Source organism: Erithacus rubecula (assembly GCF_903797595.1).
Source record: "Erithacus rubecula genome assembly, chromosome: 2".
NCBI classification, from domain to species: domain Eukaryota; kingdom Metazoa; phylum Chordata; class Aves; order Passeriformes; family Muscicapidae; genus Erithacus; species Erithacus rubecula.
Window position 1 is genome coordinate 76,113,196 of NC_136685.1, and position 18,788 is coordinate 76,131,983.

Genomic DNA, 18,788 nt, shown 5'->3' on the forward strand with positions numbered 1-18,788 from the left:
TGCATATTTTCTTATGGCCTAGTTACTTAACTTCTATATTGTCTGTGCTCACATGGACACACTCTGCTGAGCATGTTTATTCTGTCACAGTCTGCAGTTGTCTGTGCTGTAGATGTCCTGTTTGTCTACACCAAATGGGGTTTCACACACGAGAGAGACTGAGAGACATGCAACTGTGAAAACAGTTTCCTCTTTTATTAAAGCTAACTGTTACCATGCCTGCCACTGCCAAGTGCTGTGCAGCAATTACAGGGAACTACTTAATATGGTGGCCAGTGGGAGAGGGGAAGACTCTTTCTCTTTAGTGGCACAATCAAATGCAGCAGCTGTTTTAGGGGTGAAAACATGCACACAGCTGGCTGCTGGGCAGTAGCTTTTGTTCACTAAAACACTCCCTGTAACTACACATAAGCAAAGCATGAATTTCACATTCTTGGCATTATCATTGAAGATCACTTGTTGATTTTTTGGAGAGTGAGTTTCTGTCATACACTCCAAGTTTTTATTATATGAACATCAAACAATGTATGTGTTGATTGTGTTCCTTAAACTCAGGTTCTGAAAGACTTTGGAATTTGTCCCTCTTTCCTTTTTGATAATCTCAGGATGTAACCAAAACTCTTTTGAATAAGAAGGTAACTTGGAAAGGATATATTGACCTAGTCCAATGCATACTGGCTGCTACCCCTTTGCAAATAAGGCTCCTTTCAGATGTGTTGCTGTTTGTACACCTGAAACTGCTGCTTATCTGTGCAAAACTAAGCCACTGTTTAAATGAATGACGGAAAACATAAAATCAGTTGGATATCCTGTACAGAGCAGTGGGGAATTTTTTTAGTGTTATCACTGGGGGATTTTTTTAGTGTTATCAAGTTTATGCCATATCAGCAATTTGAAATTAGTGTTGAGCCAATAGCACTTATTTTAGGAAGAATGAACCCTGTGATAATTTTTGATATGATTATTTGGTTTACAGTACAGCCACATTATACTTTGTCTAATTGTTTCTTTCCTTGAGTTCAGGGTTGGGTTGCAGTATTTCATACCTACTTTACATGACCAGAAATGACCCATCACACATATGACACCAAAACAACCAAAACAACCAAAAGCCAAACTGATACTTGCAATTTTATAAACCCTTAACAAGTCATTGTAGCCTCCTCCTAACTTGTTGTGTTTATGCAGTTTAAAATCTTACTTATTATAACTAAAAGATGGGTTTTGCCAGCTAATTTAAAGCTGAAATGTAACTTGTCTTCTGTGTGCCACACAGAAGAATGTACTATCTCTTAAAAATTAATTTATCTTGCTTCTTGCAATTGCTTTGCAGCTATGCTGCAGAGATAACAGTGTCAAACGCCTTCTCTTTTCAAAAGCAAGTAAGCAACCAGCTGGGAGTGATTCCCCAAAGCGTCATTCATCGTGCAACGTTCAGAAAGTCACAAGTGGAGATGCAAACATCTCTCTTGCTTCCAGGGCTGCCCTACATATGTAGGACAATTGACTTCCTTACAATAGCAGTTGGAAAACTGGAGCTTCTGCAGTTTGTGTGCTTAATTTTAATTGGCCAGTGTAAACTCAGAATCTCAGAAAAAGCCAATTGCTCACAAATACAGCAAAAATATGGATTTATGATGTGCATTATCAGTTTTTGTCTTTTTTGCACAGAAAATCCCTCCCTTTTCCTCCATCTCTATATTCTTCTCAAACCAAGCTGATTAGAAACAGCCTGTACTAATATCTTAGATCACACACTCTGTCAACTGATAAGATCTTGGTCAGAGAGATTGACTATTGATTAATTAGTGCTCTTGATGTCTCATATTTAAAGGAAAAATGTTGATATTTTGAACATTTTTTAGTAGATTCTGATGTTTTATAAATGAAACTGACAATATAAAATCTGAGGTTTAGTAACATATAGCACACTGGAAAATCCACATGCTGTGATTTTACCAGGAGTGAAAACTTACATTTACTCTAGAGAGTACATAGACTTCTTATAGTTCAAATAATAGAAAAAAGAGGAGTGCTTTACTGGCATTTTTAGGTCATGTTTCAATACATACTGAAATATTCTCTTTTATTCCAGAGTTGTTCCAGATTGAATTATTTTCATATTTCTTCCAGCAAATTCTTCAATGGAGTTTTGAACTCTTATTAGAGCGATGATTTATTTTCTCCTTTCAGTTGTGTAAAGCTGCTGGAGCTGTGTGGCTATATTGGGAGATAACTGGGTGACAGATGTACAGAGGTATAATTAATACAAACCAAATGCACATCTATTGTAAGAATTGTATTTACACTTAATCTAATATGTATTCATAGCATGAGTGAGGAGATGGCTTCTTACTCTTTCACCTTCAGAGTTTGAAGCAATAAAGTTCACTATGCAGGATAAAGACAACAATGAATATAGAACTCAGTAGTATAAATGAAGGAGAATCTGCTTTCTTTTTTACATGTAATATGTTGGGATTTTTTTTTCCCAAAAAAAGAGAAGATACTGCTATGTGTGGCTCTAGCAGCTTCCCAAGTGAGTCATCAGCTGTGTTTGGATCCAGACTTTCAATTTCACTGCACAGACACCACTGACTTAAAGGAAAGGGTTTCCTACGTTGGCTGGCAGAAATAGTCTAAGGATCATCTGCTTGAGGAGAAAGAACTAACAGTGAGTTGCAGCTTCAGGAGTTGCTTCATGGCTGTGTTTGGCAGAGGCTGAGGTGCTGTGGCTGCTTGGTTTGAGGGAGAAATGGATGGATTGGTGTCACCTCTCATTCTGCAAGGATGCAGCCTCTGGCTTCCCATTTGCTCCTGACAATAAATGCTGCAAAATGCATGGCATCACCACAGGGGGCTGAAATACACAGTTCAGGATCCCCTGTGTAAGGTCCAGAAGTGCTACCTGGACCTGAAATACAGAGTAAAAGGATCTTTCCCCTATCCTTAGAATTATGTATCTGGGTGTTGTTGGGTTTGCCATTAGATGCCTATATGCATTTTCCAACTCCTTTCAGTTTTAAAAAGTCTGTATTTCAATATCTTTTTTTTTTTTTTTTGCCTGTGAAGAGAATCTAGGATAAAGATAAACCAAGTCTAACCATTACAGAAGGAATTAGTTCTTCCGCACAGATTCTGAACAAGAGGAGAATTTGGTTACAGTTTCTTTTGACAGATATTGTAAAAGATGAACCTGACTTAGTTAAATATAATATCAAACCTGTTTTGATAAAGAAGCTTAGGTGGGTTTTCACAGGACTTTTAAAAATTTAATTTATACTGATTTTTGTGTAAGTAATTTTCTGTATGAAAGTCAAAATGCAACAGAAGATTGACATAAGTGAAGATGTCAGTCTTTTAATATCAAGATGTCAGATGGCAAAAAATGCCCAGCCACTTTCTGAACAGTTGTATTGAGCTTGGAACTATTCTGTTGATCTCCGTGGAGTTTTAGTAATTTCATGGTAATTCTTTTTTTCCCCATAAGAAAGGGTAGGATTGAGGATCTGCACAATTTGTTGTGATTGATATCTCATTTTGGCTGTCAGTCAGCAGTGGGCTTTGCTCCCAGTGGAGGTCAGCTGTGAGAAGGCAGAATACCCAAAGTTACCCCCTAATCCTGGGCAGAGCTCAGCCATCATTTCCAAGCCCGGGGGCTCTCGGGTGTCTCCTGAGATAACTGTAATGAAATCTGGTCCCACACGTTCAGTGGATGGACTCAAAATGAGCTGCAGCAGCCAGTTTCAGTTTTTTTGTTCATTGGTCCTAGCTATATTCCTTGCTGATAGGCAGTGTCAGTACGTGTTCTCCTGCAATGAACTATGCAAATATAAAATTACACAGTTAAGTAGTCAAAAGTCAGGGTGTGAAAGCAGAGTGATACCTTCACTCAAATACCATTACCCCAGAGTTTTAGCCATTTCTTCATGCTTCTTAATCACACTTGGCTCAGATGGATTAAAGGCACATTTCCCTTTGCATGGAAGTCTCATTGAGCTTTCTGTGACATGGGCTGATTAATCTCATTCAATTTATGCCTGTTTCCTTTGGGGACACACATCAGTGTCTGGGAGGGCAGAGTCCATCTGTGCCTAGAGGGATCAATCACATGGGTGCAATTAGTCTATAACAGTTCATGGCCTCAGATCAGTTCTGTATGAGAGTGTTTTTTCACAGCTGCCTCTGACTTGCTTCTATGAATTCAGTCATACAAGTTATTAAAAATTTCCTTGCAAAGTATAAGTTTTTACTTGCTGGACAGAAATAAGTGTTCATATGTCCATTTCTGGGATATTTCTCCTAAGAGATTTGCTTGGTGACAAGAAAACTTTTTCTCAGCTGCAAATACAATCCACTTTTTAGTATGACACTGGGCTGGGAACAAATTTATCAGAAGGCTAGAATTATTTTTAATTTTTATAATTACTATTTTACATATTTAACTGTGTTGATTTTTTTCTTTTAAGAGGCTGAAAAAATATCAGAAGCCTACTCTTCACTTCTTATTAGTGTTTGAATGGATAGATAGTTCAGACTCTAACTGTGCTATTATTGTCATGTATCACAGACTATTTTTATTCAAAATAAAACATTACTTATACAAGCAAAATTTTCCCACATTATTGCAGCTTTATATTTTGATGAATTTAAAGGGACCATTTCAGGCTACTAGAATAGATGAATATGTGGTCTGACAGAGTTTGGTCATTTTGATGTCCATGTATAAACAACTGAGATGACCAGGGGAACAAGTCCACTTTTAACCTTAAAACACAGACTGTTTTCATTCTCCACACCAGAAATGTGTCAGGTCTATGGTATCAAAGCACAGTGACTTGCTGCTCTATGTTGTCAACATGCTCTGTATTAAGGAAATGCCAAAGTGTACTGATTCTGTACATGCTCTGTACAGTGCCCATTTACACCAGGAGCTGCAATCTTGCATCTTTGCTCTCCTGCGTTGCAATTGAGGTATTCCATGTGAGCTGGTTTCCAGAAAAAATTAAGCCATATGTCATACACTGATAAGACTTTTTCACATGGCTACAAATGAAAAGTGCTGTTCTGCTTCCTTGTCACAGAATTTAATTAACTGACACATCTGTGTTCACAGAACCAGTTTGGCCACTCGGTTAGTAACTGGTTTAAAACCCATGCAGAGGCTTGCAACCCTCTGCAGGCTTTCCATAAGCCAGTATCTCTAGCATGCAGAGAGTCCAAGCTATTTGAAGAAAAATTCTTTTTTTTTTTTTTTTTTTTTTTTTTTTCCAACAAAAAGATATGTTACTGAGGTGAAAACTCAACGTTATACACACCATGTAGCAATTTTATTGTAAAGAAGTTCTTAGATAAGCATCCTGTGGACTGCTTGTACCTACAAAGGAGTATGTTAATGGAAAATATATTAGTAATGCAAGCAAAATATCTGCAAACAAAATTAACTCTCAATGTGAAATGTTAGGAAAATAAAAAACCAGAACACATTTAAAAAATTGAAGGTGTCTCCTGGTGCTCCTTCCAAACAGTCAAATAAAATTATTAAGACAAGCACAGAAGGGGCTTTTATTGTTAGTATTACTTTTTCTTTGTTGTTCTTATTACTTTTTCCTTATTAGATTTCAGTAAACTGATAGAAAAGCTACACATATGAAAAAGATCCAGCTGTAGCCTTGAGTTACGTGAGAGGTGCAGGAGGGCAGGCCAGGTGTGTGGATGTTAGTGATGATGAGAAATAAGAGGGAACAGGGCTGCTCTTGCTCCTTTAGAGCCCCACTCAAGGGCTGCATGTCCATGTGAGGGCATCTCCTCTGCTGCTGATCACTGAGTGTGTGGAAATCATGGGGTTGAATGGTTGATCAAGGTTCTCTTTCTCAACAGAAGTAACTTTTCTGTGGCCTTTTTGTTTAATGAATCAGTTATTTGAGCTACTCAACAGCGATCTGAGGTATCACTGCAATGGCAAAAACTGCTTTGGTTGGCTTTGCTTTTGGTTCTCACTTGAACTGCTCTCCTTTTTTGTCTCTAGAAGGCTGTATTGGGTTCATCATGCAAAGGGACAGAGGCTGCAATAAAAGGCTGAGAAGCATCTGTGAAAATAAATAATGCAAAATTAACTTTTCAGTGTGTTTTGCCCCTGCCCTTCTGAGAGGTGAGGTCTTCCTCACTCTCAGGCTGTACAGTGATTTGCTGTATTCCCTGTGGCTTCCATTGGTGTAAAACTAGTCACTCATGGCAGCTTGTATATCAGTCATATCAGATTCTGAATATTCTACATGCCTACAGTGAAAAGTCTTCATTCATCCAGATAATAGCTACATGCTTTGTCCAGATAAAGGTAGTTTAGGATTTTTGTCATTTCACACTATTGAGCTGCACAATTCTTAAAATTTGTTACTTCCACAATTCCATAAAGCAGCAATTAGCTAAAAAGGAAAAGGAAAATACTTATTGCTGTTTAAGCATAAAGAGGAAAAAAATACGCCTGAAAAAGTTCAGTGTATAACTTCTCAGAAGTTTACCAGGGGTGATCTGGCCTTAAGGTTTAAAGTCAAAAATACTGGGAAAAAATAAAAATATTAATTTGACAAAATACTCTGTCTTTCCTGTTTTCTCCCAGCTATGTATTTTTAAATTTTATTTTACCGAAATCTCAGTTATGAAATTTATTCTATCTAACAATAGGTTGAGGAAGTAGGTCAGTCCTTTTTCACACCCAATTGCTACTGCCATATTCTAGGCAATTGTGTAGATATTTTAGTATGTTCAAGTGGACATAAATTATCTTGGAGGACACTCATGGTTGTTTTGGGGTGTGCACTAGAGCCAAAGCAGTATTGCTATGGAAAATCATTGAAACAGTGAAGCCTCAAACTTGTAAGTCTCCATAGCAACTTAAAAAAATAATAACAGCTGTACCAAGAAATTTGCTAATAGAAGGCCTTAACACATTTGTCTAGACTCAGTCATATTTCATACTCATTATAACCTGTAGAAGGATTGTGAGAAAATGAAATGTAGGGAAAAAATAGGGAACATCTGCTTTTCCTGGAATTTTACACTGGCTTTAAGTTACCTGACAATGTCTATGGCAAATATAACCATTACAGTGAAATTTAAAAATATTTAATAACATAGAACAATTGCAACTCATTTGATTCTAATATGTACAGCATTTCATTTATTATGTGCTATATACACAGTGGAAATTTCTCAGTAATTAGCATAAAGCTAGATGTTCTGAAACAAATAGGAACATCTCCCATGTTGATAATGTTAAAAATTATTGGCTTGTAGCAATGCTGAGAAGACTGAATGAAAAATGCAGCAGTGTGAGAGAGATTCTGTTTTAAAATGGCCTCACTCAAGTTCATATTACAGGCCATGGATAAAAAAAGAGAAGGGTTCTGTAGGATCAAAGCACAAGAGAGTTTGCTAGCTTTGGTCTGCTAGAAATGCACAAAAACACTAGAGAATAAGAAAATTGGCTGTGCAACCATTAAGCTTCAATATGTAGCAAGAACAAATATTTTTATGAGTTTGGCATCAGTTCGAAAGATGTGATATAATGTTGCTGATTTTAAGGCAGCCTTTGAATTTTTAAAATTTTATATATAACAATTTCCTATATAGGCAAAAATTGTTTCTAATGGGGCAGAACTCTATTCAAGACCTTACAAAGTGAAGAGTTAATCACAGAACTGAAAAAATAGATGAAACTGATTTTATCTTGATTACATTTTTATTGTGAGTTCTGCCAAGAATTCATATTCTCAGGGGGTTGAAAAGGACAATTTAATAAAGCTGAAAATAATATTGAGACAATCAACTGGAGAAAATGTAAACAGAAACATGAGAAAGATAATTGTCCATTGTTGAATAACATTTTACTAGATGCCCAAATTACACATTTCAAAATGATGTTTTTGCAGGGACTTAAGGAAAGAACAGTATGGGTCAAAGTAAAATGAAAAACATCTCTAAATCATAGTGAAAGTATAAAAAAAAAAAAAAAAAAAAAAAGCTGGAACAATCATAGTAACAAGTCTCTTGGATTTTAGGAAGTAGATAGTGGAAGCAAAACATTAAAGACAAATATCTATGAATATCAGATCTAAGAATGGAAAGGCAGAGAAAGGAGCTCCCAGTTGTATCAGGAATCCTGATAGTATTATTGCTCTGTGACTGTATGATGGCAGGAGAACTGACAAGAATGCATGGAAAGCAGAATGTCAGTCACTTGGAGTCTGCATTTGGGGAAAACCAGATGATCATATGACATGTTGATGCAGTCCTTTTAATTCTAACCAGATACACAGCAGTTTGTTGAAGTTAGACATTTAAAAAATCTGCACGTCTAATTAACTTTCATCTGATAGTTTTAAAAGAACTAGCCAAAAGACCTCATGGGCATTTTATTTTGGTGATTACAGGGTTGAAACATGGGAATTTACAAGTTGGAAAAAATTTAAAGTCTACCAATATTTAAAAATTATAACCAGACTAACTCAGGAGATTAAGGGCCTATCAAGATGAGATTGCTTAAACACAATTAATATCCATCAAAATTAGTTTCACAGAAATAATTTTTGCCAGACTAATTTGATCCCATCTTTTGATAAGATTACAAGTCCTTTTCAATTAGTATTGTTGATGTAATTAATTTTTTAAGGACATTCTCTCACTCACACTAGAAGACATTTTGTTAAGAAAGTAAAGGATTAGAAAATCAATCTAACCCCTATGAATTTTATTAAAAATATAATATATTTAAGTAAAATTGCAAATAAGGAGCCATCATGGTGAGAATTTGGTCCTTATGAAGTTCATCTCCCTTACAACTTATCTTTCTTAATGAGACAAGAAAACATGACATTTTCTTCATGAAGTTTTCTTGCACCACTAAACTAGTGGAGGGTTAAATGATAAATAAGGCTGGTGAATGACAGAGCAATCTGACTTTCTCAACAAAATGGAAGTTATTTTTTTGGAATCCTGTGCAGTGAAGAACAGTGTGAGCCTGTAGGGTGGAACACTTGTAGGATGGAAAAGACTCCATGCTGGGAAATAGGGACTGAAAGGGATTTGATTTTATAATGGATAATCAGATACACATGGAGCTCCTGCAGCGTGCCACGGCCAAAGTGCCAAAATGATCATTGGACTATAACAAGGAGAATATGAATAAAAGCAGAGAGCTTGCATTGTTCAGGTGAAGATTTGCTGTGAGGGAAAAGGGAAAGTGCTACACAGCCTGTAGCCCCTTGGCAAGGGAAGCCTGGGGTTCTGTCCCTCTGCTAGAGGAGAAGGGAGGCACTGCAGAGCTCCATGGCAGCCTGGACCATGCTCCATCACTGCTCACCCTGCCTGGGAAAAGGATTTTGGTCTTCTTCCTAATTCCTTTTTGAAAACATTATTATTGATTTGGTTTTCTTTAGAATGAAGGGTTTGAGAGCAGCTCTGGTTGAGCTTAAAGGACTGGAAAATATACTGAAAATGAGGGACTACAGTTCAAAGCCTTGACTTACTCAAGAATAGTAAAATGGTAAAAAGGCATCTCTAATTTCTCTGGAAAAGACTAGCAAAATCCATTGCTTGGAATTAGAGAAGTTTAGTCTTGAAGTAATTTACCTCAGAGAAGGGAACTGACAACTGGAAAAACTTACTGTAGCCTGCAGTGGACTTGGTCTGAAGAGAAAATTTGAAACCATGATCTGTTTTTGTTCTGCCTTAGCTGCAGTATTGGTACAGAAATTCATTTAGGGGAGCCCTGTAGGTGTGTGATATAAGAAGTCACATTAAATAATCAACGGAATTCTTCTGATATTAACATATATCAGTCAAAAATATGAAATTATAATGTTATTCTGTTGAGATGTTCTGCAATAAGGTCTTAGTGATGTTTTGTTAAAATTTACTTTGCAGATAATTTTAATTTTTAAGCTAAAGAGCACAGACAAAATATATGAAATCTTTAAGTTCTCCACTAAGTAATAAAAGACTGATTTTTCTGAATGACATAAACGACAGAAATACATGCAGATCACAAAACCTGGTCTTTTGTCTACAAATAAGCATGTTCAGAGACCTCAATTTCTGTCCACATAGGAAGAGGAAAGCACAAGCCCTGCAGCTCTAGAGGTTAGTTCTGCAAGCCAGGAGTCTCTGTCCTGCTGTGGGAACACAGCCCCCAGCCCCAGCCTGCCCTTGGGACATGCAGGGGATGTGTTGGGACTGGGCTTGGGGACAAGGAGCTGGAGTAAGGACATAGATAGAGACTGCTGCCACTACTGTGGTGCTAGAAAATCTTCTCCTTTATACTTTCAGATTTCTTTATTTGCATAGCTTGCAAAGTTTTGGTTATTTTAATTTTTTGCCTGTTCTATTCCAAATTACATATTACCTTGAGCCATTTTGTTTCTTCTTTCTCATTGCACCTGCTGGCAACAGTTTCACCTCTGCCATAGTTCCATTTGCCTTTGAGTACTGGAGCTGCTTCAGCCACCACTCCTCTGCCACCCTGCCCTTCCTGCTTGAAGTGATTCAGAGCCTGCTCTTCACATGCAGCCTTCACCAAGAAGTTAACAAAAAAGGACGAAAGTCTTTTAAATCACACCAACACACACTGCTTCTTGTAACGTCAGTCATTTGGTCTGTGTTACAGGCATGCTGCCTGCACCATCAGTGAAATGACAAAATTTGTGCCTTCTTGTATGTTCTTTGCTGGCAGAAATTTCCAAGATGATCTGCACAGTTTGTGAACAGCACCTCTGCTAAAAGAAAGAAAGGCTGAAGTGACTAGGGAACAGGATGGAGAGGATTTCAGTGGGTTGGGGAGTGTTGCTGTGTTCCTTGGGAAAAAGCACTGCTGCAGTTTGCCCCTAGAAAGGCCAACATCCCAAAAGACAAGTGTTCTGCTGATGTAAATGGAGAAGGGCAAGTCTCCTGTCTTCTTCAGCCAACTGATAGCATCTTCAGAGGTTGCCTCAGAAAACTTACCTTTGTAGGTTATCTTTATTTCATTCTCCAGGTTTTAATTCACCCCCACCTCCCCTCTCCTTCTTCTTCTTCATTTTTTTAATTTTTTTTTTTTTTAATCAGGACTCACCAGCCCTCTGAAATATCTATATAGTTTTCCTGGGTCACCCTCTGCCTCAGATACATTTCTATAAAGGTGCTGCCTCAGCATTACTTCTCTTCTACGTGTGTTTGAGTGTGTGCATGTACTATCTACATCTGGAATGAGGGGCCGTATTAAAAATAAAATAATTATAAAAATAAAATGAAATGGCCTCACATGGAAAGCATTTGGAAAGGAAAATACCAGAGTAAAAATGGAAAAATCAGTACGTGTCAGGCCAGCTGCAGGTTGGGAGCAGCACTCTGGGAAGCCAGTGGGATTTGCTGGTGCCCTGCATGGGAAGGCAGAGACCAGGCAAGCACAGCTGTCCTGCAGCACTCTGGTGGCCAGGACTTCAGCCATGCCTGCAGGAAGGCTTTAACCTTGCTGGCCTCAGGAGTATTTCTCAGAAGCTAAAGATGTCAACTTTAGCAAGACTGTGCCCATAGATAGTAATGACCAAAAGGGAAATCCCTGGGGCAGGCTGCAGGATGCTTTTGATGGTACTTGTGCCAGCAGATGTCTGGGGCATGGGCATAAGAAAGTGAATTTCAGTCAAATTCATTTATTAAACCCTTCTCAATTCACTCCTGCACGAAGGATAAAGGGACTCTGCTGCAAATAAAGACAGCATACACTTACTTATTTGTCAGCTTCTAAATTAAGAAAGAATTTTAATACCTTGCTTTGAGAGATTTACTCACATGATTAAAGTTAGGTATGATTTTAGGAACCTCAGAAAATCAGTCACCTGATAAACTCCCACTCCAGGTTAAAATAAATTACATTACAAAAGCATGTTTCTTGAAAAAAAACCACAAGGAAAAGATATTATAGCGACAAAAATTTGTCTTAAAAATTATTAAATTGTTTGGTCTGTCAATAATTGAAAAGGCTTCATTACCATGCAAACAAAAAACAGGTTGGCTATTCACCTTTGGAAGATGGCATTTGCATTGCTATAGTAGGAGAGAAGAACCTTAGAAAACTAATGAAGGAGCATAAAAATGCAAATTACTGCAGCTAATTGGCTGTGCCTTCTTACAGCTTCTGAATTATTAATTTATGACCGAGTAAATCTGCCCCTTTTAAATAATATAATAAAGAACAACATTGTGTTCTATGCTGTTGAGTGGATAGTGTTTGTTCCCTTAATTTTATGGTGAGTTGCTCTTGTTTGCACTAGCAAGATGCTTGCAGTACTCTGTATAACTCTGCAGGTCCAGCACTCATCTCATGCAGACTGACCCCATTTTATTTCCTTTTTCCAATTCCTGACTGGGAAAAAAAAGACAAAAGATGATGCCATTATTACAATAATGCTAATTACATCTTTATTGCCATTGGCAGTAAAGTTTAATCATAAAGCAGACTCAGAATTCTGCAGAGACCTATTTACATGCCAATATGTGAATAATTCAATTCAGTTCAGTGTAGTAACTTAGACCTGGTTGCTGCCCAGGGGGTTGAAGAAATCAAAATAAAATCTTTGATAATTGGAGTTGATATATGCACATTTTTCCCTGAATATTATTTCTTCTCCCATGAAAAATTTGGGAAGACTCGGAGGAACTGCTTATTTCACCTGGGATTCCCAGCCCTTTGGTGCTCATGCACAGAAGAGCACAATTTTGCCAAATACTCTACCTGGCAGACCTGTACATTCACAGTGTACATGAATTCAAAGGAAGGCCCTCACATTCCCTGTGAACACTCTCTGGGGCAGGGCAGGGCAGGAGCAGTGTGTCCATCACTTCCTGAACTTGCCTTACACTGCTTGAATGCTCCACAGCTACCTGAAAAACTGTGTTTCAGTAATTCTGTGCAACAAGGGCTAAGAAATTAAGCTCAGCTTGTATGATTTCCTTTTTCCCTGATGGCTTTGCTTACATCCCTGTAGCATACTGAAATTACCAATTTTTCATTTAAAAATTATATGCTACAGCACTGGGCACCTTTGTGTAGGTGGTGCCTGCAAAACCCAGGTTGGAAGAATTTGGCCTGTGGGATGGATCATTGCTTTAGAGGACACAGGCAGCCACCAGATGCAGCAGGTGGGAGTGCTTCTGTAAGGCAGAATGTTTTTATTACAGAAATCAGCCTGTGGAGATGAAGTTTCTCATTCTCCATTTTAGTCTCTAAACAATTTCTTCTTTAAAATATAGCCCAAAAAGGTTAAACCTTTTTTTTTTTTTTTTTTTTTTTTTTTTTACATTTGATTATGTATTGCTTAGTGCATGGGAGCTCTTTTGTTTGTTCCAGCTATTGCTGTGTCTGGGGTGCCTAAACCAGCTACCACAATGAAGCAGCTCATGGGAAAAGCTTTGCCTAGGTGATCTGGCCAGCTCAAGGCTTCAGTTATGAAGACAGCAAAAGGGAATAGCAGTGAGTCCAGAGAAATTCTGGTACTGAAGGTAGGTAAACAAAAGCCAAAGAATATTAAATCTGATTTATTTTGTTTATCTTTTAGAACTTTTATAATTTGACTGTGCACAAGCTTTGCCTAGGTCTTCTTTTATAGCATCCAAATATCTCACTAGTACCAGTGCATTTCCCAGGTGGGAAAGGAACATTATCTTCAGTTTATAGAAATTAAATTGAGAGATGCAGGTAGAGTAAAACAGCTCCCCAAGGCTGCCTATGAAAACTTGGGCTGGAATCTGGACTGTCATCCCACTTGCTGCAAAAACTACTGAGTCATCTTTTTTTGCAGTCTGAATTTTCAGAGAATTTTCTAAATAAAAGATAAGACTACAAACCTTGCTCTAGGATTACAGATATTTTCTTCTCAGGCAACAGAAACTTGGTGGCTGTAGCATGCCAGGTTTTTTTTAGAAAATTTCTATATATCAATCACTGAAAAACTGTCTGTAGCAGATCTGTGGAATATTACAGTCCAGGATCAAAACCAAACCTATTGGTCATGTTAAGCATCAGGTTTATAATATGTGTCACCTAAAATATTAATGGAGTATGTAATAACAGTTAAACTAAAGCAAACAGAAGCAGTGAAGAAAATATCCTGATATATTACCCAGAAGAGCAAGCAGGAAAACACTCCAGGGAGAAGTATTTCAGTAAGAGCCTATAGGTGGTGATTAAAGGCACTTAGACACAATTTCATCCAGATAGATGTATGGGGAATGTAGCTTTTACCAAAAACTTGTGGATAGTGTCTCCTTCAGTCATCTCTGAACACCTGGAATCTTCTCTTTTAACTAGGAAGGAGAAGAGTAGCAGATGTTTTCATGCTTTAAGAGTTGTTGGAGAAACAAAAAATACCCGAAAGAGATAAGTGTCCATAGAGCCACAGGGAGAAGAAACAGGAGTACAGGGACTAGTGATTTGCCAACAAGCCAAAAACTAAAGGGATTAGCCTGCAGCAAATTAGATTAAATATAAAGGAAAAACATTAATTAGTCACGAAGGGAATATTTTAGAATTAACATCATTGAGACTAAGTCTAAAAGAGCTAAAAGGCTGAGACTTCCTAAAGCACAGCTGGAGATGGTTTAAGGACAGTTTAAGTCTCCCATCACTAAAAGGATATTGCAGCTTGCTAGGAACGGGCCCCTCTCACATTCTAGCCCTGGGCTAGAACCTCAGCGAGGGTTTTCCTCTCTCTTCTGGAAAGTGACTGTCTGCTGGAGCCCTCTGTCCTCCTTCATATTTTAGCCCAGTAGCCGTACACTGCCTACACGGCTTTCTCACATTTATCTGAGGAAAAGCAGCCGTCTGGAAATGTGCCTTGCTGGGGAGGAGGTGATGTTCATTCACAAGGGCATGGCATTTCCTGCAAGACGGGCGAGCAGTCTCCGTCCGAGCTTCTTTAGAACCGGGTTTTTGGGGATAGGGCAGTGACGGAGAAGTGCTGCGCTGACCATTCCTTCGGGAAGAGCCACGTGCTCCTCCCCAGGCTCGGCGCTTCACCCCGGGGCGGCTATTGCCCGTCCATCTCCGCTGCCAGCCGCGGCACGCCTGCTCCGCGGCTCACAGGGTCCATTTGGGCCGGGCCGGGCCGGGCCGAGCGCGCTTTGCTTTCCCGGGTGCGCCGGGACAGCGCCCGCCCGGCCATCCCGGGCTGCCACCGGCACTGCCCGGTGCCGGAGCGCCCTCTAGCGCCCGCAGCGGGCTCAGCCCGCCGGCACCGCGCCCCGCCCCGCGCACCGCACCGCGCACCGCACGGGCACCGCACCGCACCGCACCGCGCCCCGCGCCCCGCACGGGCACCGCCCCGCGCCCCGCACGGGCACCGCCCCGCGCACCGCACGGGCACCGCACCGCGCACGGGCACCGCGCCCCGCACCGCGCCCCGCACCGCGCCCCGCACCGCGCACCGCGCACCGCGCACGGGCACCGCACCGCGCACCGCACCGCACCGCGCACCGCACGGGCACCGCACCGCGCACCGCACCGCGCCCCGCACCGCGCACGGGCACCGCCCCGCGCACCGCACGGGCACCGCACCGCGCACCGCACGGGCACCGCACCCCGCACCGCGCCCCGCACCGCGCCCCGCACCGCGCACCGCGCACCGCGCACGGGCACCGCACCGCGCACCGCACCGCACCGCGCCCCGCACCGCGCCCCGCGCCCCGCACGGGCACCGCACCGCGCACCGCACCGCACCGCGCCCCGCGCCCCGCACGGGCACCGCACCGCGCACCGCACCGCGCCTCCCCCGCCTGCAAACCGCTCATCAGGGACCACCCTGGGCAACAGGGGCTGGCCATAAGCCCTCCTTCTGCCACAGAACATTCCTATTCTACCTTAATTTCCCATAAAACAGTTATGGGAAATATATGGGAAATGTTTTATTTTTAAATACGGAAGATGCAAAGTGATGGGCAACCCACACTTGCAATATTGTTGATGAATAAACCCCAACCATTTCAATTTATGGATGGAGTTCTATTTAAACTCATTAGAATCTGCAGGGCATATTCACTGAATGTGAACAGCCTGCTCTTTGTAAGGGTGACCCTCTGTTGCCCAGCAATTAGTGTACCTGGGTCTGTTTGACCTAAGAGAAAATGATTGGCTATGTGTGATGCAAATGGACTAAAAACAAAAAAGATTTTTAGTTCTTGCCTATCCTCACCTCATTTGTCTTCTATTTTAACTTCCCAGCTGGTGGGAATTTTATTTGGAAATTACTAATGTGAGGCAGCTTTATAATACTGGTTATTTCCATGTGACTTTTGATGCCAAATCTCCTCTTTTCAATATGTAGGTCTCCTAAATTCTTATTAGAATTAAGATGAAACTATCTACTTTGCATTAAGTCTGCTGCTGCAAAAGTATCGACAAACCAGAGACTGCAGGGCAAAATCCCCATGTGACATGCTAGCTGTGGAAAATGCCACATCCGCTCTTAGCAAGTCACTCACTGTAGTTTGGGTTTTCTTTTTGAAGCAGATACTACTACCAGTTCTTACTATTGTGGAGATATTCTTGGGATGTAGGTGAAGCTCCTGTTGTGGTTTGACACACAGGAAGATGGGGTTATGAATAGGCTCAAGAAGCTCAAGAAAGTGATGTGCCTGTTGAGCCCAGATGGGGTCTTCAGAGGAGAGCCTGGGTGAGATCTTTTGAGAAATTTGAATTTTGAAATTTGAGTGAATTCATTGCTCTTTTAATGACTTAAGAAATTATTGACAATATGTCTTCAATCACTTCTCTGGTAGGAATTTCCATTTTGTGTTACTTTCAGTGTTAGTCAATCCATGTAATTCCATTTGTCATGTTGCTCACTTTTGGAAGTGAGGACTGTTTCTACAGTAGCCATCATTTGTTACTTCAGGTAGTTACTAAGGAACCAAGAAATGGTTATTTAGCAGGGCTACATCAGAGGGAATAAATCAGTTATGACTACATGAAGACATAATATTTACCCTCCCTGAGAACTTCAGTGTATTCAGTACCTATCTGGGAGATTTTTATGGAAAGTGTTAGGAAACACTTTTTGGCACTTGAACAAATATTAAAAAACCAAATAAACTTCTTTTGATATAGTTTTCAAATGTGAATCTCGGCACATATTTAATCTCTTTAGCAGCAGAAGATTATTGTCTCAAGAAGTTAAGAGCCTCTTGGGGAAGAAGGCCATCAGACTGGCAATAATAATGGTGAACATGAACGTGCTATTGTGAATTAAAATGAGTACTCTTTTTCCTATGTTTGAAATAGCTCACATTAGATTTCTATCTAATGTGTTACTTGGAATAACAGAGGGAAACTACAGCTTTAGTACCTATGCATGACAGCACTTATCTTTGACAGCAGAGCCATAATTAACCAAGTGATTTATTAAGGGAAGGGACTTTAGAAGAATGACTTGGATTAAGTTGTGTGAAATACTGAAGCAGCTTCCTGAGATATTTTTCTTTGGCTTCCTCTGGAATTTCTTGAACAACTAAAAGTTTTTTTAGGTGTCAAGAAGTCTATTGGCTTGTGAAACTTGTGGCAAAATGACAGCTAGGTTGAAGTGACTCAGAAATCCGTTCAGGGATTTGTATTGAACTGAATGTTTAATCTACTTAGAATAAAAAAAAAATTGTTTTGACTTTGGTTATTTTAAAAACAAACACCAAAATACTGTAAAATACTGTTTCATTTTCACCTCTTTTATATGCCTTATGATTTTTTGGCATAGCTACTGACAATAAAGCTGAAGAAGAAACCCAGAGAGGACTCCTATTTGTAGTGGCAGAATGATGCCTTTTACAATTGCTTTGCAAATGCTCTTCTTGTGACAGTCTTGTTTATGGGAGATTCTGGAAAAACAGCAAAATGACAAAACCAGAAGCTTTTCTCAAGTGTTTCCCTTTTATTGAGTGATAACTTCATTTACTGAAGTCAAGTGCTTGTGTGGGAAGTATGTCAATCTGTACCTGTGTGTAGGAAAGAAAGGCTGAGGTCACTAAATAATTTCTGGGGGCTTTGGGTATGTTCTGCTGATGACAGTGCTGTGAAAATGTTGATAATTAATGATATTTCCATAGGAAGAGATTTAAATTGTTCTGTTATCTTTAGCATGTAGTGTCCCATGATTTCTGCTCATAAAATTTTTGCTTATGAGCTGGCCCTAAAGCGTATACAGGCCAGGTAAGCTTTCTCTAAAATTTCTAAAATGCTGCTACATACCTAGTTTTAGTGGATGTTATTTGCTTGTTTTGGACATTTAGAAGGCCATGTAAAGTTTATTTTCTTTCTCTGAAATGATGTGGTTCAGCATTTCAAAAATAAACGGTATGCAAAATTTTACTTCCAAATACAAAGATTTTAAAATGCTGAGCAGTTTCATTTTGTTTCAGAGAGTTCAGTGCTTTAGAAAAATGAAAATTTTTTTCAACCTAAATTTAGACACTTGCATTGAAAAGCTCTGATGAGTGTTCAAAAGAAATAAGTTAATAGAAATTAATTATCACCCTAACACTTAGCTTTAAAGAAAAGTCTTTTGAGCAATAAGAAATCTGGTAAAAAAAAATTCCTACAGATAAAAGTACTTTAAAATGTGAAAATTATTAGAAACCAATGGAAGGACACCTGGAATAATTTCTTGACAGAAATAGGTACAACAAAAAGCAAGATGGTAAGAACAAACACCCCACACACACTGGCAAGGCTCAAGTGGTTTTTCCTAAGCAATAAGGAGTTCTTAAAAAAT

General features: G+C 39.6%; 1 long non-coding RNA gene across 3 annotated transcripts in view; it reads left to right on the forward strand.

The window, feature by feature from the left end:
• Positions 1 to 17,799, forward strand: part of LOC306798635 — a 33,964-nt gene extending 16,165 nt beyond the window's left edge. For all 3 annotated transcript variants that reach the window (XR_013773419.1, XR_013773420.1, XR_013773421.1), the window contains exons 3-4: positions 13,382 to 13,533; positions 17,175 to 17,799. This is a non-coding gene — a long non-coding RNA (uncharacterized lncRNA). The remainder of the gene's footprint in view (positions 1 to 13,381; positions 13,534 to 17,174) is intronic.
• The last annotated feature ends 989 nt before the right edge of the window (positions 17,800 to 18,788 follow it).